This window comes from Oryctolagus cuniculus, chromosome 13 (assembly GCF_051225735.1).
Source record: "Oryctolagus cuniculus isolate XC-2025 breed Fujian yellow rabbit chromosome 13, ASM5122573v1, whole genome shotgun sequence".
Lineage (NCBI taxonomy): Eukaryota > Metazoa > Chordata > Mammalia > Lagomorpha > Leporidae > Oryctolagus > Oryctolagus cuniculus.
The window spans coordinates 7983359-7998630 of NC_142879.1; positions in this window are offsets into that span (position 1 = coordinate 7983359).

The following is a 15272-nucleotide window of genomic DNA, read 5'->3' on the forward strand; positions in this document are numbered from 1 at the left end:
CAGTTAGTAAATAACATTTGGCATTGAATAAATGGGAAAAGATAAGTATTTATTACATAGTGTTGAAGCAATTTTCCTTTCCTTTTAAAAAGGGTAAATATAATTTCTACTTCATAGGCTGTGCAAAGGAAAAGCAGGATATAAATCACAAATTACGTAATATACAAAAATGAATGTGATCAAACATTATGTATAATTTGTGAATGGAGATGGTTTAACAAAGAAAGACATATATATTCTAGGAGAAGTTGTAAAAAAGAACCTTGATGCATTGTGCTATATCAAAATATTAAACTGTATACAAAACATGACCAAAAGCATATTTTTATTTTTATTTTTTAAAGATTTATTTATTTATTTGAAAGAGTTACGCAGAGAGAGAAGGAGAAGCAGAGAGAGAGAGAGAGAGGGAGGGAGGTCTTGCATCCGAAGGTTCACTCCCCAATTGGCTGCAAGGGCCAGAGCTGTGCCTATCCGAATTGGATTGAGTTTCTGGCTTCCAGTTTCAGCTATTGCAGGCATACAGGGAGAGAACCCAGGATTGAGAGGTCTTGAGAGGTCTCCCTCTCATTCTCTATCTCTTTCTTTCTCTCTCCAATAAAAACAAAATTAAAATAAAACTTTAAAATGTAAATGGTTATATAATACTGAATAATAACATTAAATCATAGTAAGAACAGTTTTGTAGAGTATAAGCTTAATCTTTACGAATCAGAAAAAAATAAAGGAAGTATAGCCTTGTTTTTTCTGAAATTATGCATTTCAGCAGCATTATTAATATTAAATAGAAGGACAATAAACTACATTAAAATATTCATCTGTACATAGATTTCCCAAACACACTGCTGAGATAAAAAATTCAAAACGAGACACAGGCAAGTTTCCTGCTACTATGACTAATGCTTCTGGCAAATTGTCTTGGGGTGCTGTTTATTTTTTCTTTTGTGTGCCTGCAGCCTCAGACTGGTAGTTAGAAGCTGCAAAGAGGTCCAGAGCATCGGTGTTGTCCTCAGGTTCCGGTATCTAGGTTGTGCCTCTGGTGTGATGTTGTTGAAGCCAGTTATTCTCAGTGGTCTCCCTTTGATTTCCTATCTATCTGATTGTAGGAGAGGCAACAGCTGTTGTAGTAGTCAAATTGTGTTGTTAAGATTAGTCCTGGAGCTGAGCATACAGACCTCTCTCTCAGCATTTCCAACACACTTGTAAGTACCAAATTCATTTAATTAAATCCCTTTCTGTTGACAAAGTTGCTAGCAGCAAATGAGTACTCTGGCTGGCAACAACTAGAAAATATTATTTAAAAGCAACAGAAGCTGAAGCAAAAATACTACATGGAAGAAGGCTCTGGAGAGGGATAAGCCTTCAAATAGAGATCTGAACTTCTATATCTAAACAAATATAGACACAATTTAATAGATAAATCAATGATCATAATGCAAGGACATTAGCATTCTGAACAAATAACAAAAATAACCACAAAAATTCCACAGGACTCTAAAAGATCTTAACACAAATATAAAAAGAAATTATTATTTTCAGCACCGATGAAATGTTCACATAACTTTAGTAGGACCACAAGTTGAGTAACATTAGAGAAAGTATATTTCAATAAGTGAGATCATTAAGAATATATTTTCTGATCAGAGTCCAGTAAGATCCTGAATTATAGAATAATAACTGAAAATGCTCTACTGCTTTGACATTTGGCAATGCTGTCAAATAATTTGTGAGTCAAGAAGTCATAATGAGATTTAGGAAAATGCTTTGACTACAGACATGGTATAAATATTGCCATGTCATTCAAGCTTAAAATAATATTTATAGAAATAAATGCGTACACACATATCAGGTGAGCAGCTTAAATATCAATGATCTAAGCTTCCTACTCTAGTCAGAAGATAAAGGAAAATAAACAAACCAAAAGAACAATTTCAATGAGTGAGAAACAGAATATGTAAACATTAATGCAAATGCATGAACAATCACTTTAAATGTGAATATTATAAATAGATCAGTGAAAAGAATGATCTTTTCAAAGTGAATAAAAATAAACATGACCCAACTATATGCTGTCAACAATAAACCTATTAAAATTTATAAAAATTCAGGTAGGTTAAAAGCAATGGAGAATGATTTACCACACTAAAACAAATTAAATAAAAGACCAATGAATGTGAATTAATCACAAGCAAAGCATAATTCAAATGAAAATTATTAGGCACAAAGAGTAGGACTACACAATGATGGAGGAGTGATTCTCCCTCTTTAGAACATAGCAATCTAAAACCTGTACGCATCCTATAATAAATCCTACACTAATGATGGAGACTTTAAATTTCTTTCAGGAGCTGATGGATCAAGAGGAAGAAAAACAGTAAGGGGACATTAACTTGAACAGTGTTGTCAATCAACTTGATTTGGCATTGATGGACTGGTCCTTCCAGTAGTAGCAGAAGGCATATATTTTCAGGCTCCCATGGAACCTTCACCAAATTTAGCTGCAAAAAATACTACAGTAGGCTTATAGAATAAAATACTATAAGATGTATTCTTGGATTATCAGCAAATTAATCCAGAAATCAAATAGCAGACAGATAGTTGGGAAATCCCCAAATACCAGGAAATTAAAAGGCACTTTTCTACATAGTCCAATAGTGAAAAACTATATCTCAAGATAATAAAAATATTTTAGCTCAATGAAAAAAAGCACAAAGTAAGCATTTGCAGGTTGATGTGAAGCTGTTACTTAAAATGAAATTTATATTAAACATAGAAAAATCTAAAATAAAATATAAGCAATTACTGCATGAAACTAGAGGAAAAGCAGTTTCATTTACATCAAGCAACAAATTAATACAATTTAGTGAAGAAATCTATAAATTTGAAAATAGAAAATCAATGGAGAAATTAATGTCAAAAGCTGATTCTTTGAAATTATGAATTAGACCAATTTAAAAGTCATTATATCTGCAAAGCTTGCACATGCAGCACATTCCATTTACATACTGACATCTAGATGCATTCGTTTTAGTTGTTGGAGAAATATATCACAGATCAGTCATTGTTTCAAACAATATAAATGCTTTTTAATATAGCATCAATGTGTTGCTTCCATTGATGTCATTACTGAATATTCAGTAGATAATTCCATCGCCATAAGTTCTATCTACTTTAGCATGGCAAGAAACACAGAACAATAAAATTAAACTTAATTATTAGGAATTGTAAGGAGCAAGCATACCCAGTTCACAAAGGAAATAGAGATAATATGAGTAGTCTTATATTACTAACGCTTTAATCAGAAGTTTAAAGCCTTTCAAAAAACTAAAGTCTAATATTTAAGAAGAAAGCAGAAATCTTTTCTAGTAGATAGAAGCAGAAGGAATATTCAGTTTTTAATGGATTAGAAAACTGTTTTTAAAGGGCTTGTGTGATTAAGTTATTTCCCTGGAGAATTTTCCTTTTGATAATATTGTATCCATTGTCATTTTAATTACATTACAAATTCCTTCTGGTCATGTAATATACTTGTGGATATACTATCTCCTCACATTCAGAATTGGAGCAATTGTGGGAAATCTTAGAGGGGGTGCATTTTGTAATGCATCTACCACATTTACTAATATAATTTTAGAAATACACTGGTAGATGTTTTTTAAATTCTTCTCCAATTCCTGTAAGTCCAGACATCTTGTCTACATCTTAGCTCTACAACAAGAAAGTGAATGCCAAAAATGCTTATGCAAGCTAATTTGGCCTTTTTAGCAAACTTTGTTGGATGTCTTTGCATACATCTCATCATCTCATTAAATAGATTTATGACACATAGTCAAGCATGGATGAAGACCTGTTTGCAAGACTGAGCTTTTAATTGAACAAATTATTGTGTACTCTTCCCACTGTCCAACTGTCTTCTGTTGTTAGAAGAGGATATTGTACATTGCATAGGCAGTTAAATATATCTACACACTTCAGAGATTGCAATTATCATTTCCAATGTGTTTTCCATAATTCTATTTTTTAATTTATGTTTGTAGGGAAATAACTTTATTTAGTCTCAAAATAGCACAGCATCTCATTAATGATTCAATAATACTTGAAAAAATTGTTGAACTTGGAGATAAACCAAGTAACAAGAAGCAATATTTAAATGATGAATATGTTCCCATTCTCTCCTTTGAGACATATGTGAATTGCATATTATTATTCAGCTTGAACTACTTTCTTTGGGAAATAAAGTGGTGAACCTTTATAAATTATTATTCTTTAAAAAATCACTAAGCTGGGGCTGGCACTGTGGCACAGCAGGTTAAGCCTCAGGCTGCAGTGCTGGCATCACACATAGGTACAGGTAGGAGGTCGGCTGCTCCACTTCCAATCCAGCTCCCTGCTAAAGGCCTGGGAATGCAGCAGAGGATAGTCCAAGTGCTTGGGCTACTGCACCCATGTGGTAGACCTGGATGAAACTTCTGGTTCCTGGCTTCGGCCAGGCCCAGCCCTGGCTATTGTGGCCATTTGGGGAGTGAATCAACATATGGATCTCTCTCTCTCTCTCTCTCTCTCTACCTCTCTACCTCTCTACCTCTCTACCTCTCCTTCTCTCTCTGTAATTGTGCTTTTCAAATAAATAAATAAATCTTTTGAAACAATAAAAATCACTAAGCCAAATGAATATTATTTTGTTTAGTAATCATAGTAGTTATGGCGCAAATGATGTTAACCTTACGAATAATAATGTTTCACGATTTATTTTTACTAAACCACTAGAAACATTCTCAATATTTGACATGCATTAACTTACTCAGATGTTAAAACAATGACCTGAGAATTTTATAATTAATAAAATTATTTATTTGAGAGGCAGGGACGGATTAACAGAGAGCGAGCTTCCATTTGTCGATTCACTCCCCAAATGTCTTTCGTCTCCAGGACTGAGCAAAGCCAAAGCTTAGAATTCAATCTGGATTTCATGTGTAGGTGGCAGGAATTCAATTACTTCAGTCACCACTGCTGGCCCCCAGGGTTTGCACTGGGGGACCTCAATTCACAGACTAAACCCAGTCACTTCATTATGGGCTAAAGGGATCCTAACTGGTGTTTTAAATACTGGGGCAAATATCTGTCACTTGGGTACTTTTATTCACCTCATTTTTCATACATGGAACTAAGGAACACAGATGTTAGGCAACATCCAGATATTTCAATTTGTGGTTCAGTCTGTTGAATTTTGTGATAAAAAATTTAGCATAAGTCCCACCAATTAAATGGTTCTCTATTTTTTTTTTCTTTTCTCTGTATGAGCTTTGTATTTTCTATGTAAGTTCTTAATTAGGAATTCCTGTGTACATTGTGTACATGTTAAATATACAGCACAAGCAGCTGTATATTTAACATTAAATTCATCTTTAAGCCAGCAGATGTGATGTCCTTGTTGATGATTTCATGCAAAACTGCTTCTGATTGTGGTACATATGGGATGGGTGTTTTTATATAATGAGTAATTTCTGGAATAATGATGCGGATTTCTCCATAAAATATACTTCTTATAAATCAAAACGTTGACCCATGAAAATCTTGACATTTGAAGATATTTTTGGATTCTGACAATGAAATTTCATAGTAATGTTTATATTTAGAAAGCATGTTAGTGGAATCTTTTAATATGTTTTTCATCCCAGTGCACGGTTAAACCTATGATCTGGAATAGCAGTTGACCCAAAGCTTCTGAATTTAATGTTTTTTCCAGCCTTTCAGCTGCATATAAGCACACTGTATGACATAGTTCAAGGTGCAGAGTCGCCCATCAAAACACTGCGATGAATAAATAATTGGAAAACTATCAGTTAAATAATTATATGACACATACTATCCAAATAATGGTTAATTTAACAATGAATTCATCTTAGACTGCTTGAACTACTATAATGGAATATCTGAGGCCAGGTAAATTATAGAGAATAGGAATTTATTTCTTAAATATCTGGAGGCTAGGAAGTCCAAGACCAAGGCACCAGCACATTCGATTTGCTGGTGAGGGCTGCATTCACCAGGCATGGGTATGAGACATACATATTGATTCACAATGAATCTTCCCAGCACAGAGGGAGTGAGGGAAGCAATTCCCCCTTCAATGACCCATCTCTTAAAATGATCACATTGACAAATCTGAATTTGCAGTGGACAGATTCAAAACATAGCAGGTCATATATATATACACACACACACACACACACAAATGGAAAGAAATAACCATGCTAGGTATTTCAGATGCAGTTAATTATAACCCAGGTAATGATTATACCATTGCCAGATGAAATGGAAATAAAAATTTGTTGATATGAAACACTTATGAACAACTGTAAAGGCAGTCACCATTCTATGCCAAAGGAGAAAGTATGTAGGAAGAGAAATTCATCAGAGAGAGGATAACTTTCAAAAGAGGAATTTATACAACTGGGGCTTGGATTGAGTGTCCAATATTACTCAACACATCATAATACTGATGATTTAAAGTCCCCTCTATTCCCTATGATAAATTTGGCATGCATTTTATGTTCTTACTTTGATAATTTTATATGTATGTAGTCATAAACATTTTTCTTTTAAGCTCCTGTTTTTTCATGCTTATAACATACTTATATACTCTTCAACAATCTATTTTTCTCTACTCATAAGTATTTCATGAAACAGTTTATGCCGTTTCAAGTAGATCTAGTGTACTTCTGTCAATCACTATACATTATATCTGAAAAAATTACATTTACCCATCAGTTTTCTAACTGATTTTAGGCAGAATTTTAAAATATTTATTTAGTTAGTTTTGCTAGTAAACACCTTTTCTGTTCATTTAACACAGTGAGTTACTTTAAAGGAAATATTGTCATACAATTGATCCATCTTTGGATATCTGCATTTTCAAAAACAATAGTGCTGCCAATTTGGTCTCTAAAGTAGTTACAGCAATTTACATCTCCTCCAGTAATTAAAGAGATTTCGTATTTCTGTGTTGTTTTTTTTTTTTCTCTGTGGGTTTTTTTTTTTTTTTTTTTTTTTTTTTTTTTTTTTTTTGACAGGCAGAGTGGACAGTGAGAGAGAGAGAGACAGAGAGAGAAAGGTCTTCCTTTGCCGTTGGTTCACCCTCCAATGGCCGCCGCTGCAGCCGGCGCACCGCGCTGATCCTGGCAGGAGCCAGGAGCCAGGTGCTTTTCCTGGTCTCCCATGGGGTGCAGGGCCCAAGCACCTGGGCCATCCTCCACTGCACTCCCTGGCCATAGCAGAGAGCTGGCCTGGAAGAGGGGCAACCGGGACAGAATCCGGCGCCCCAACCGGGACTAGAACCCGGTGTGCCGGCACCGCAAGGTGGAGGATTAGCCTATTGAGCCACGGCGCCGGCTGAGATTTCGTATTTCAATCAGAATTTGGTTTCACTATACTTTCATAATATCTGTTACTTTGATTCAATGAAATAACTTAGATATTTTTATCTTTTAATCACCGTTATTAATGTATTTGATCATCTCTTTGGGCACTTTTAAAAGATATCTACTCAATTATTTGATTTACCAATAGTTATTCAAGTAATTCCAACCCTCCTTGGCATTGGAGAAAAGAGAGAAACAAAGTTAAAGACACAAGATCTTAAATTCTAATTTAAGTCAGCTATACAATCAACAAAATAAGTAACCTACTGTATTAGCCAGGGATCTCTCGAGAAACAGTATAGGATAAGAGTAGACCAACAGGGTGATTTGCCTGGGAACTGGCTCAAATGATTGTAGATGCCTGTTATTTCCACGACCCGCACTCTGCAAGCTGGAAGCCCTGAGAGTGGTGGTATGATTCAGTCTCAGTCTGAAGGCCTGAGAACCTCGACTCTGATACAGAGGGCAGGAGTAAACGGATGCCACAGCTCACGAGTGCGTGCACTCACCCTTTCTGTTTTAGCTCCGTCCCTGCGCTCAGTGGAGTCACTGGGTAAATCTTCACCCACTCCTGATTCATACGGCAATGTCATCCAGAAACTACCTCACAGGTATTCCAGAAAAATAAATATTTCCTCAACTATCTGGGCGTCCCTTAGCCCAGTCAAGTTGAGACTTCAAATTAACTGTCACATTTATAGAACATCTAAGAAGTAAAAGCATGGTTCAGGAACAACACTGTAATCTCACACTGATTGGAAGAGCAGTTTGGGGCTAAGTTTGACTGATGTGAATAGTCTATCACCCAGCATGCACACCATTGTATGGGTGCCCTGTTTTCACATGTACATGCATTCAAGGAATGGAAGTGTCACCTCAAGTCATAGAACACAATATTGTACACTTCAACATGTAATTCCAAATAGATTTTCAAAACTGATTATTGAAATTTCATTACAAACTACAAGCTATTAGTTTTCTAGGCTTTTCCTAATAATATGCCTGCAAATGGGTTGCTTAAAAAGCAGATAATTGTTTTGACACAGTTCTAGAGACTAGAAGGCCGACACCAAAATGCCATCCTGTGTGACTCCTTCCCAGGCCTCTCTCCTTGGCCTCTGGATGACACCTACAGTCCGTGCCCTCACATGGCCGGCCATTCCTCCAAGCAGGCACTGGATGGTGTCATTACCTCTTCTCTAACCTTCAAGGCCTTTTTTAAACTTAGTAACCATTTTTAAAACCATATCTCCAAATTCACCTATGTTATTACGTAGAGATTAGGGCCTCATCATATGTATTCCCAGGAAATAACCTTTTTACCAACTCCTGCCCACTCCAGCTGATGAGGTACCACCAGACCACTGAAGCCGAAGTCCATGGTACACCTGAATCATCCCTCAGTAAAATCGGCCCAGAGATGTCAGTGATAGCCTAAGGTTGCTTTTCCTTGTTTTATAACACTTCCAAGACACTTTGAGTGTAATTCTCATAAAAGTCCTCTTCATATGGGTGTAGACCTTGCGAAATCACTCCTTAAATTCATATCAAAGAATTAAAGAACCCAAGAACTTACTGCAGTCCACAAAATAATGGCTCCACCAAAATATCTGTATCCTAGTTTCTGGAACCTATGAATATATTATCTAATATGGCAAAAAGGAGCTTTAAATATTTAATTAATTATCCTGAATGATGAGATTTTCCTGGATTACTCAGATGGGCTCCATAGAAACACATGAGTCCTTAAAACTGGATTACCGTTGCCAGTTGTGTTCAGAGAAACAGATGTGACAACAGACATGGGGCCAGAGCAATCCTAAGCTATTTTCCAGAAAAGCACACAAGCCAAGAAAGGTAGGCATCCCTACAAGGACTCTCTCAGTTAGTTCCTGGAGATGATTCAGTGAACATCATAGCCCTTTATCAAGGTTTCAACACACTGTCTTCATAACAGCCCATGTGCTAGATACCATCATTTTCTCCCATTACATAGCAGGGAAAGGCGAGCAAAGAAAAGCTTAAATATTTGCCACAAGGCTACAGGTTATCACTGTCAAAATGACATTCAAACACAGTTTGGCCCCAGGGCCTGCATTCTTAACTACTAGGATAAGTAACAAATTTAATTTTAAAAATTGATAACCACCATTGAGAATGGATACAAACCTAAGGCTTTGCAAAGAAAATACAGAGAAACTAGACAAAGTCAGTGTTGATTTTCATTTATCTATAATTTTAATACATATTATTTTCTTTTCCTGCAAGACAAAAGATTCTGAGAAAATCAAGAGTATACAACATTCTTATTACCAAAAGTAACTGCCTTTGAGCATATCCAAAGGAATAATTTATCTGAATAAATGCCAAATGCAGAAAATTCAAAATTCAAAATATGTTATGAATATAAAACATACCTTTAGGGTGCATAATATAAAGAATGCACAGTGAAAATCTTTTATTAATTCTCCAAAAGCCATATTACTTAAAAATCAAGGCAAAGATAAAATATGAGGCATTTTCTGAACTGAGTTTTACTGATTTTGGCTGGCAGCAAACCTAACATTAAGAAAAGAAGTCCCAAAAGATAAATTTAGAATGTGTAACTCCGTATTACTTAATGTTGATATAAATTGCCCAGACATTAAAAGCAAATCAGTGACACCAACAGTGTTACTCATTAAAGTTAAATAGTATTTTTTAAAACCTATTTTTAAAATGTTCTTTGTGCACTATTTCCACAGGACATGTAGAAACTGGGAGAATATGCAAATCAACCTATACAAATTAAAATATATTCATTTTTAAATGTGATGATTCCTATGCAGGTAATTTGTCTTTTATTTTTGTTGGTAGAAAGTAACATTTCTTCCTGAATGAACAGTTATTAATCATCATTATATACATATTTATGATATATAAAATGGATATACATACATAGGGTACCATTATATGCATATATATTTTCACTGTATATGCATATACACACATATATAATATAAAGTAAGAGCTGTTCCTTCTTTAGTTTTAAAACCAAAATATGTCAATTTCTGAAAAATCGATGATTTGTCTTAAAAGAAAAAAATTGAACAAAAGTACTTAAAAATAAAATTTATGGAATCCCAACCCTAGATAAGATGGAGTATCAGGGGCCAGATTAGCAACAGTCTGAAACAATTAAAAAATCCAGACAACCTGTTGACAGAGCAGTTTCAGACATCTTACATCACGCTGTCCAGAAGGCTGGTCCAGTGAGAGGGAAAACAGGAACAGAATCCAACAACTGCTCTGCCCTCTGTCTGGAGGAAGCATTAGGATGCCCAGGCAGAGGGGAGGCACAGCACGGAGCTGGGTGGTCTTCTGAAGTCACCCAGTGGGGACACAGAGCAGGTGGAAAGCCCCTGAGGCTCCAGGTCCCGAGAGTTCTGCTGCAGCTGCCTGGAGATGGAGCTCCAGAGAACTGCCGATTGCTTCATGAAATTCCACCCTGAGCACTGGCCACAGGAGGCGAGAAAATCACCCCAGGACGCGTCAAAAACCATCCCAATGGAGCTGAGTTAGTAATGATCCCTAAGTAAACCTGAAAATGGTGCTATTCCCACTAGCCACCACAGACAACTGTAGCTCAAGTGACATGGGAAGATCACACAGAAAGCTATTATCTCACTAGTGGAGCAAATTAATCCTAGAGCGCACACTGGTTTGATTCCCCCTACCAAAATATCCCTATCATACAAGCAATAAGGACAAGAATTAACCAAAAGATGTCCGGCGCCGCGGCTCACTAGGCTAATCCTCTGCCTTGCGGCGCCAGCACACAGGGTTCTAGTCCCGGTAGGGGCGCCGGATTCTGTCCCGGTTGCTCCTCTTCCAGTCCAGCTCTCTGCTGTGGCCAGGGAGTGCAGTGGAGGATGGCCCAAGTGCTTGGGCCCTGCACCCCATGGGAGACCAGGATAAGTACCTGGCTCCTGCCATCGGATCAGCGCGGTACACCGGTTGTAGCGCGCCGGCCGCGGCAGCCGTTGGAGGGTGAACCAACGGCAAAGGAAGACCTTTCTCTCTGTCTCTCTCTCTCACTGTCCACTCTGCCTGTCAAAAAAAAAAAAAAAAAAAAAGAATTAACCAAAAGATAAAGATACAGATCTGCAAATGACACAGATGTTGAAATTAGTACTTCAGGGGCAGGGAATGAAGCACTGCTATAGCAGTAATTGAAATGTGAAGGAATAGAGAAATTAAATACATTAATTAAAAACATGGAAATCATCAAATTTTAGAGAAGAAAAATGCAGTGCCTGAGATAAAAGTTAACACCAGATTGTGTTATCAGCAGACCAACCATGTAGGAAAGAAGTAGTCAGTTTGGAGATGTATCGATACAAACAGTTCAAAAAGAAACAGAAAAAAATGCCGAAATAAAATGAAAGATTAGTAAGATGTGGGAAACCATCAGAAGGCTTAATAAACATGGAATTGGAAACTGAAAATGACTGAGATATGGCAAAAGTGTCTGAAGATATGGCTAGAAATCTTTCAAATTTGATGAAAATTAGGAGATCAAGAAACTCAGGGACCACAAAGCATAAGAAGCAAAAACAATACTGACACATGGCATAAAATAATCAAAGCACTTAATGCAAATTGTCGCTCCCCCTCTTCATGGAGGAACGACACTAAACCCTGCCTAGGATTCCTATCCGAGTCACGGCACCATTATGTCGCTCCCCCTCTTCGTGGAGGAACGACACAGGACCCTGCGCTGTTCTTTTGTCTGCTCGGCCCTCCCCGGGTTTGCTGCTGGTTCTTCCCGGGTTGGCTACTGACCCTTCCACCTCCATGGAAGGGCGGTTCCCCCTGCCACTTTCCCCACTTCCGCGGGGGAGTGGCACACCGCCGGCCGGCTCTCTCGGGGGCTGCACAGATGTTCCTTTAGATAGATGTTCCCCTTAGATGTTCCTGGTGCATGCCGTCTCTCTCCTCCTTTATAGTCCTCCTCCGCCAATCCTAACTCGGCTGCCCACACGCCGAGTACGCTGCTCTCCTCCAATCAGGAGCAGGTCCTGCAGCTTGTCAAGTTGGTGAGAGGCAGCTGGGTAGAAGCTGTTTCCTCCTCTCCCAGCGCCATATTGTGGGAGAGCAGATGCATAGAATAAGTCTTAATTCCAGTAACTCAGTCCAGTCCGGGTTGCTCCCAACACAAATGATAAGGATGAAATCTTAAAATCAATTAGCATTCTTAGAAAACTAAAATAAACAGTTTTAAAAGAGTGAGACACACACAATGTCATGATTTTAAGGGCCTTAGTAAACAAAAAGTTCAGGAGAAATTGCAGAATACATACCTTTGATATGTAAAATGCAAGACAGAGGAAGACTAAAGCAGAGGAAAACATCAGTTTCTTCCATTCTCAGCTCCCAGTTTCCCTCATTAGAGCAATTTTGTTCTTTAGTTTGCACTATTTTTGAATTATTTTCTGGGAGAAAATCTCCTTGATAAGGTGATAAAGCCTTGCAGAGGGCTGGCCTCCCTGAGGTCCTCCTCAAGCTCATTTGGAATTCTTTTCTCTAAGGCCCTCACCCCAACAAAGTGACACATTGACTTTCCATTGGAGGAAATCTATCTTTAGGTAGCCTAAAACAAAGATTGCTTCCCTCCTGATTAATTCTTGCTGACTAGCAGCAGCTAAGAGTGAACTCTTGTTTCATTTTCTCTTCTTTCTCTACACTTTCCCCCAATTAACTCGCTCCTGCCAACACCTATGACTCGCTGCGTCTGCCTTTCCAATCTGTTCTCATCTGGGTGTGCTTGAATTCCAAGTACCAAGGATGCCGCATCACAGAGTTGACCCAGGTCTTCTCTGACCTGCTTGTGGACAGACTCAGTCAAGGTAGAAAATGTTTCTGTGAACTACCAGTTAAAATCAAGAAGGAGGTACCCAAGTTCTGAGGGCAGCACCGTCTTCCAGTTCTCCTGCTTCAAGAACAGCAGTTGGTCAGATTGGTTTTCCAAAGGCACTGAGTTCATTGGGAGTTGCTGGTGGAGGAAGATGGTTTCCTGAGTCCACAGCACTTCTTCAGGGGGATGATCAAGTGGATACTGACATAGTTGATTGACTAATCCTTTAATCCCTGGAACTCTCTCCATGTAGCATCCAATGTACATCCTTATAATTGGGGTGGAGACTGAGGATAAATGAAAAAATATTTTGACAATTTGTTTTTGTAGTCATAGAATGTTGGAAAAGAACTCTCAAAATGAGTAACATTGGGGCTGGTGCTGTGGTGTTGCGGGTAAAGCCACCGCCTGAAGTGCTGGCATCCAACATGGGTGCCTGTTTGATTCCTGGCTGTTCCACTTCCAATCCAGCTCTCTACCATGGCCTGAGAAAGCAGTAGAAGATGGCCCAAGTGCTTGGGCCCCTGTACCCATGTAGGAGACCTGGAAGAAGCTCCTGGCTTCGGATTGGTGCAGCTACGGCCATTTAGGCCTTCTGGGGAGTGAACCAGCGGATAGAAGAACTTTCCCTCTCTCTGCCTCTGCCTCTACGTAACTCTGCGTTTCTAATAAATAAATAAATATTTAAAAAAATGAGTGACATCTACTCAGGACAAAGACCTATGATGCACACTATTGGTGGTCCTGCCTGAAAGTTCTGGATCACTTCTCAAGGCTTTCTGAACCATTGACACTCAGACTGATTTAGCAAAGTAACTTCTGTTCCTATTGTACCATTTAGTGATCTGACTTCTCTATCGTTTTATTTCTGGCCTCCCAGGTTACCATCACTGGACAGCTCAGTCTCTTCATTCTCAAACCTAGTTCCTTCCTCTTGATTTCTGGTTTCCTAGATAGGTTTTGTATGTTTATTTCTGGAGAAGTCTTCAAGGATGCAAATGAGACAATGCAATTTATGTCAGGATATTTGAACAGAGTTGGCGATTCGGTTTGCAAAAAGATGCCCCGTAGCCACTGAGAACATTCACTGATACAACCTCCCCCCGGTGCTAGACGGATATCGGCGGGATGAGAAGCAGAAGATTAGAAGCTTCAGAGCAAGGAAGGAACGAGAATCTGAAGAAAAGGAGCTGCCATTCTATGAGTGCCTGTTTAGAATTTATTTTTTCTTAAAATATCCATAAATAATATGATTTTCCCACCTAAAGGAAGCTTCCTCTGGCTTTATCAAGCCATGTTTTACAAGCATACCCCACCCTTTCCAAAATGTCTGAGTGAAATGACACACATCGTCTACGATGGAGAGCTGGCAGCAATATTCCTGCTTCCCCAATTTTTCTGCCCTTAGAAAATAGAGAGCATCCTCTGGTCCATAGACTCGCATGCCCAACAGTAACGTCAAATCGGATATGAGGGTCTGAGAGACACCATCCTGTTGAATCAAACAACTGGAGGGAGTCTGCGCTTGAATAGTCAGATTTCTTATCCGATCAAGGTGGTCACAAATTCTTCAACAGACTCAGTTATCTGAAGGCCTCATTCAAAGAATCCATCCCCATACCGTTTGGATAATGAAATGGAGAGCCACAGAAATATACAAATTCACAAAAGAGGATGATTTTAGGCAAAGAAGATCCCTGAGCACATGCACATACACAAAGCATCAGGGCTGTAGTTGTTATGTGTTGCCCTACTCCTAGAAAGCAGACGATTTACAATCCACAACCATGTTTACAACGTTGTCCCAGTTCCAGCCTCGCTCTGGGTTTCCATTCATCATGAATCACATCAGTACCAGCCACACCTGCTCCTGACAGTGGTCTGATGTAACCACCTGACTCATCGTATCCTTAACATACTTCAGTGAGTTTTAATTGTTTACTTTATCCTCAATA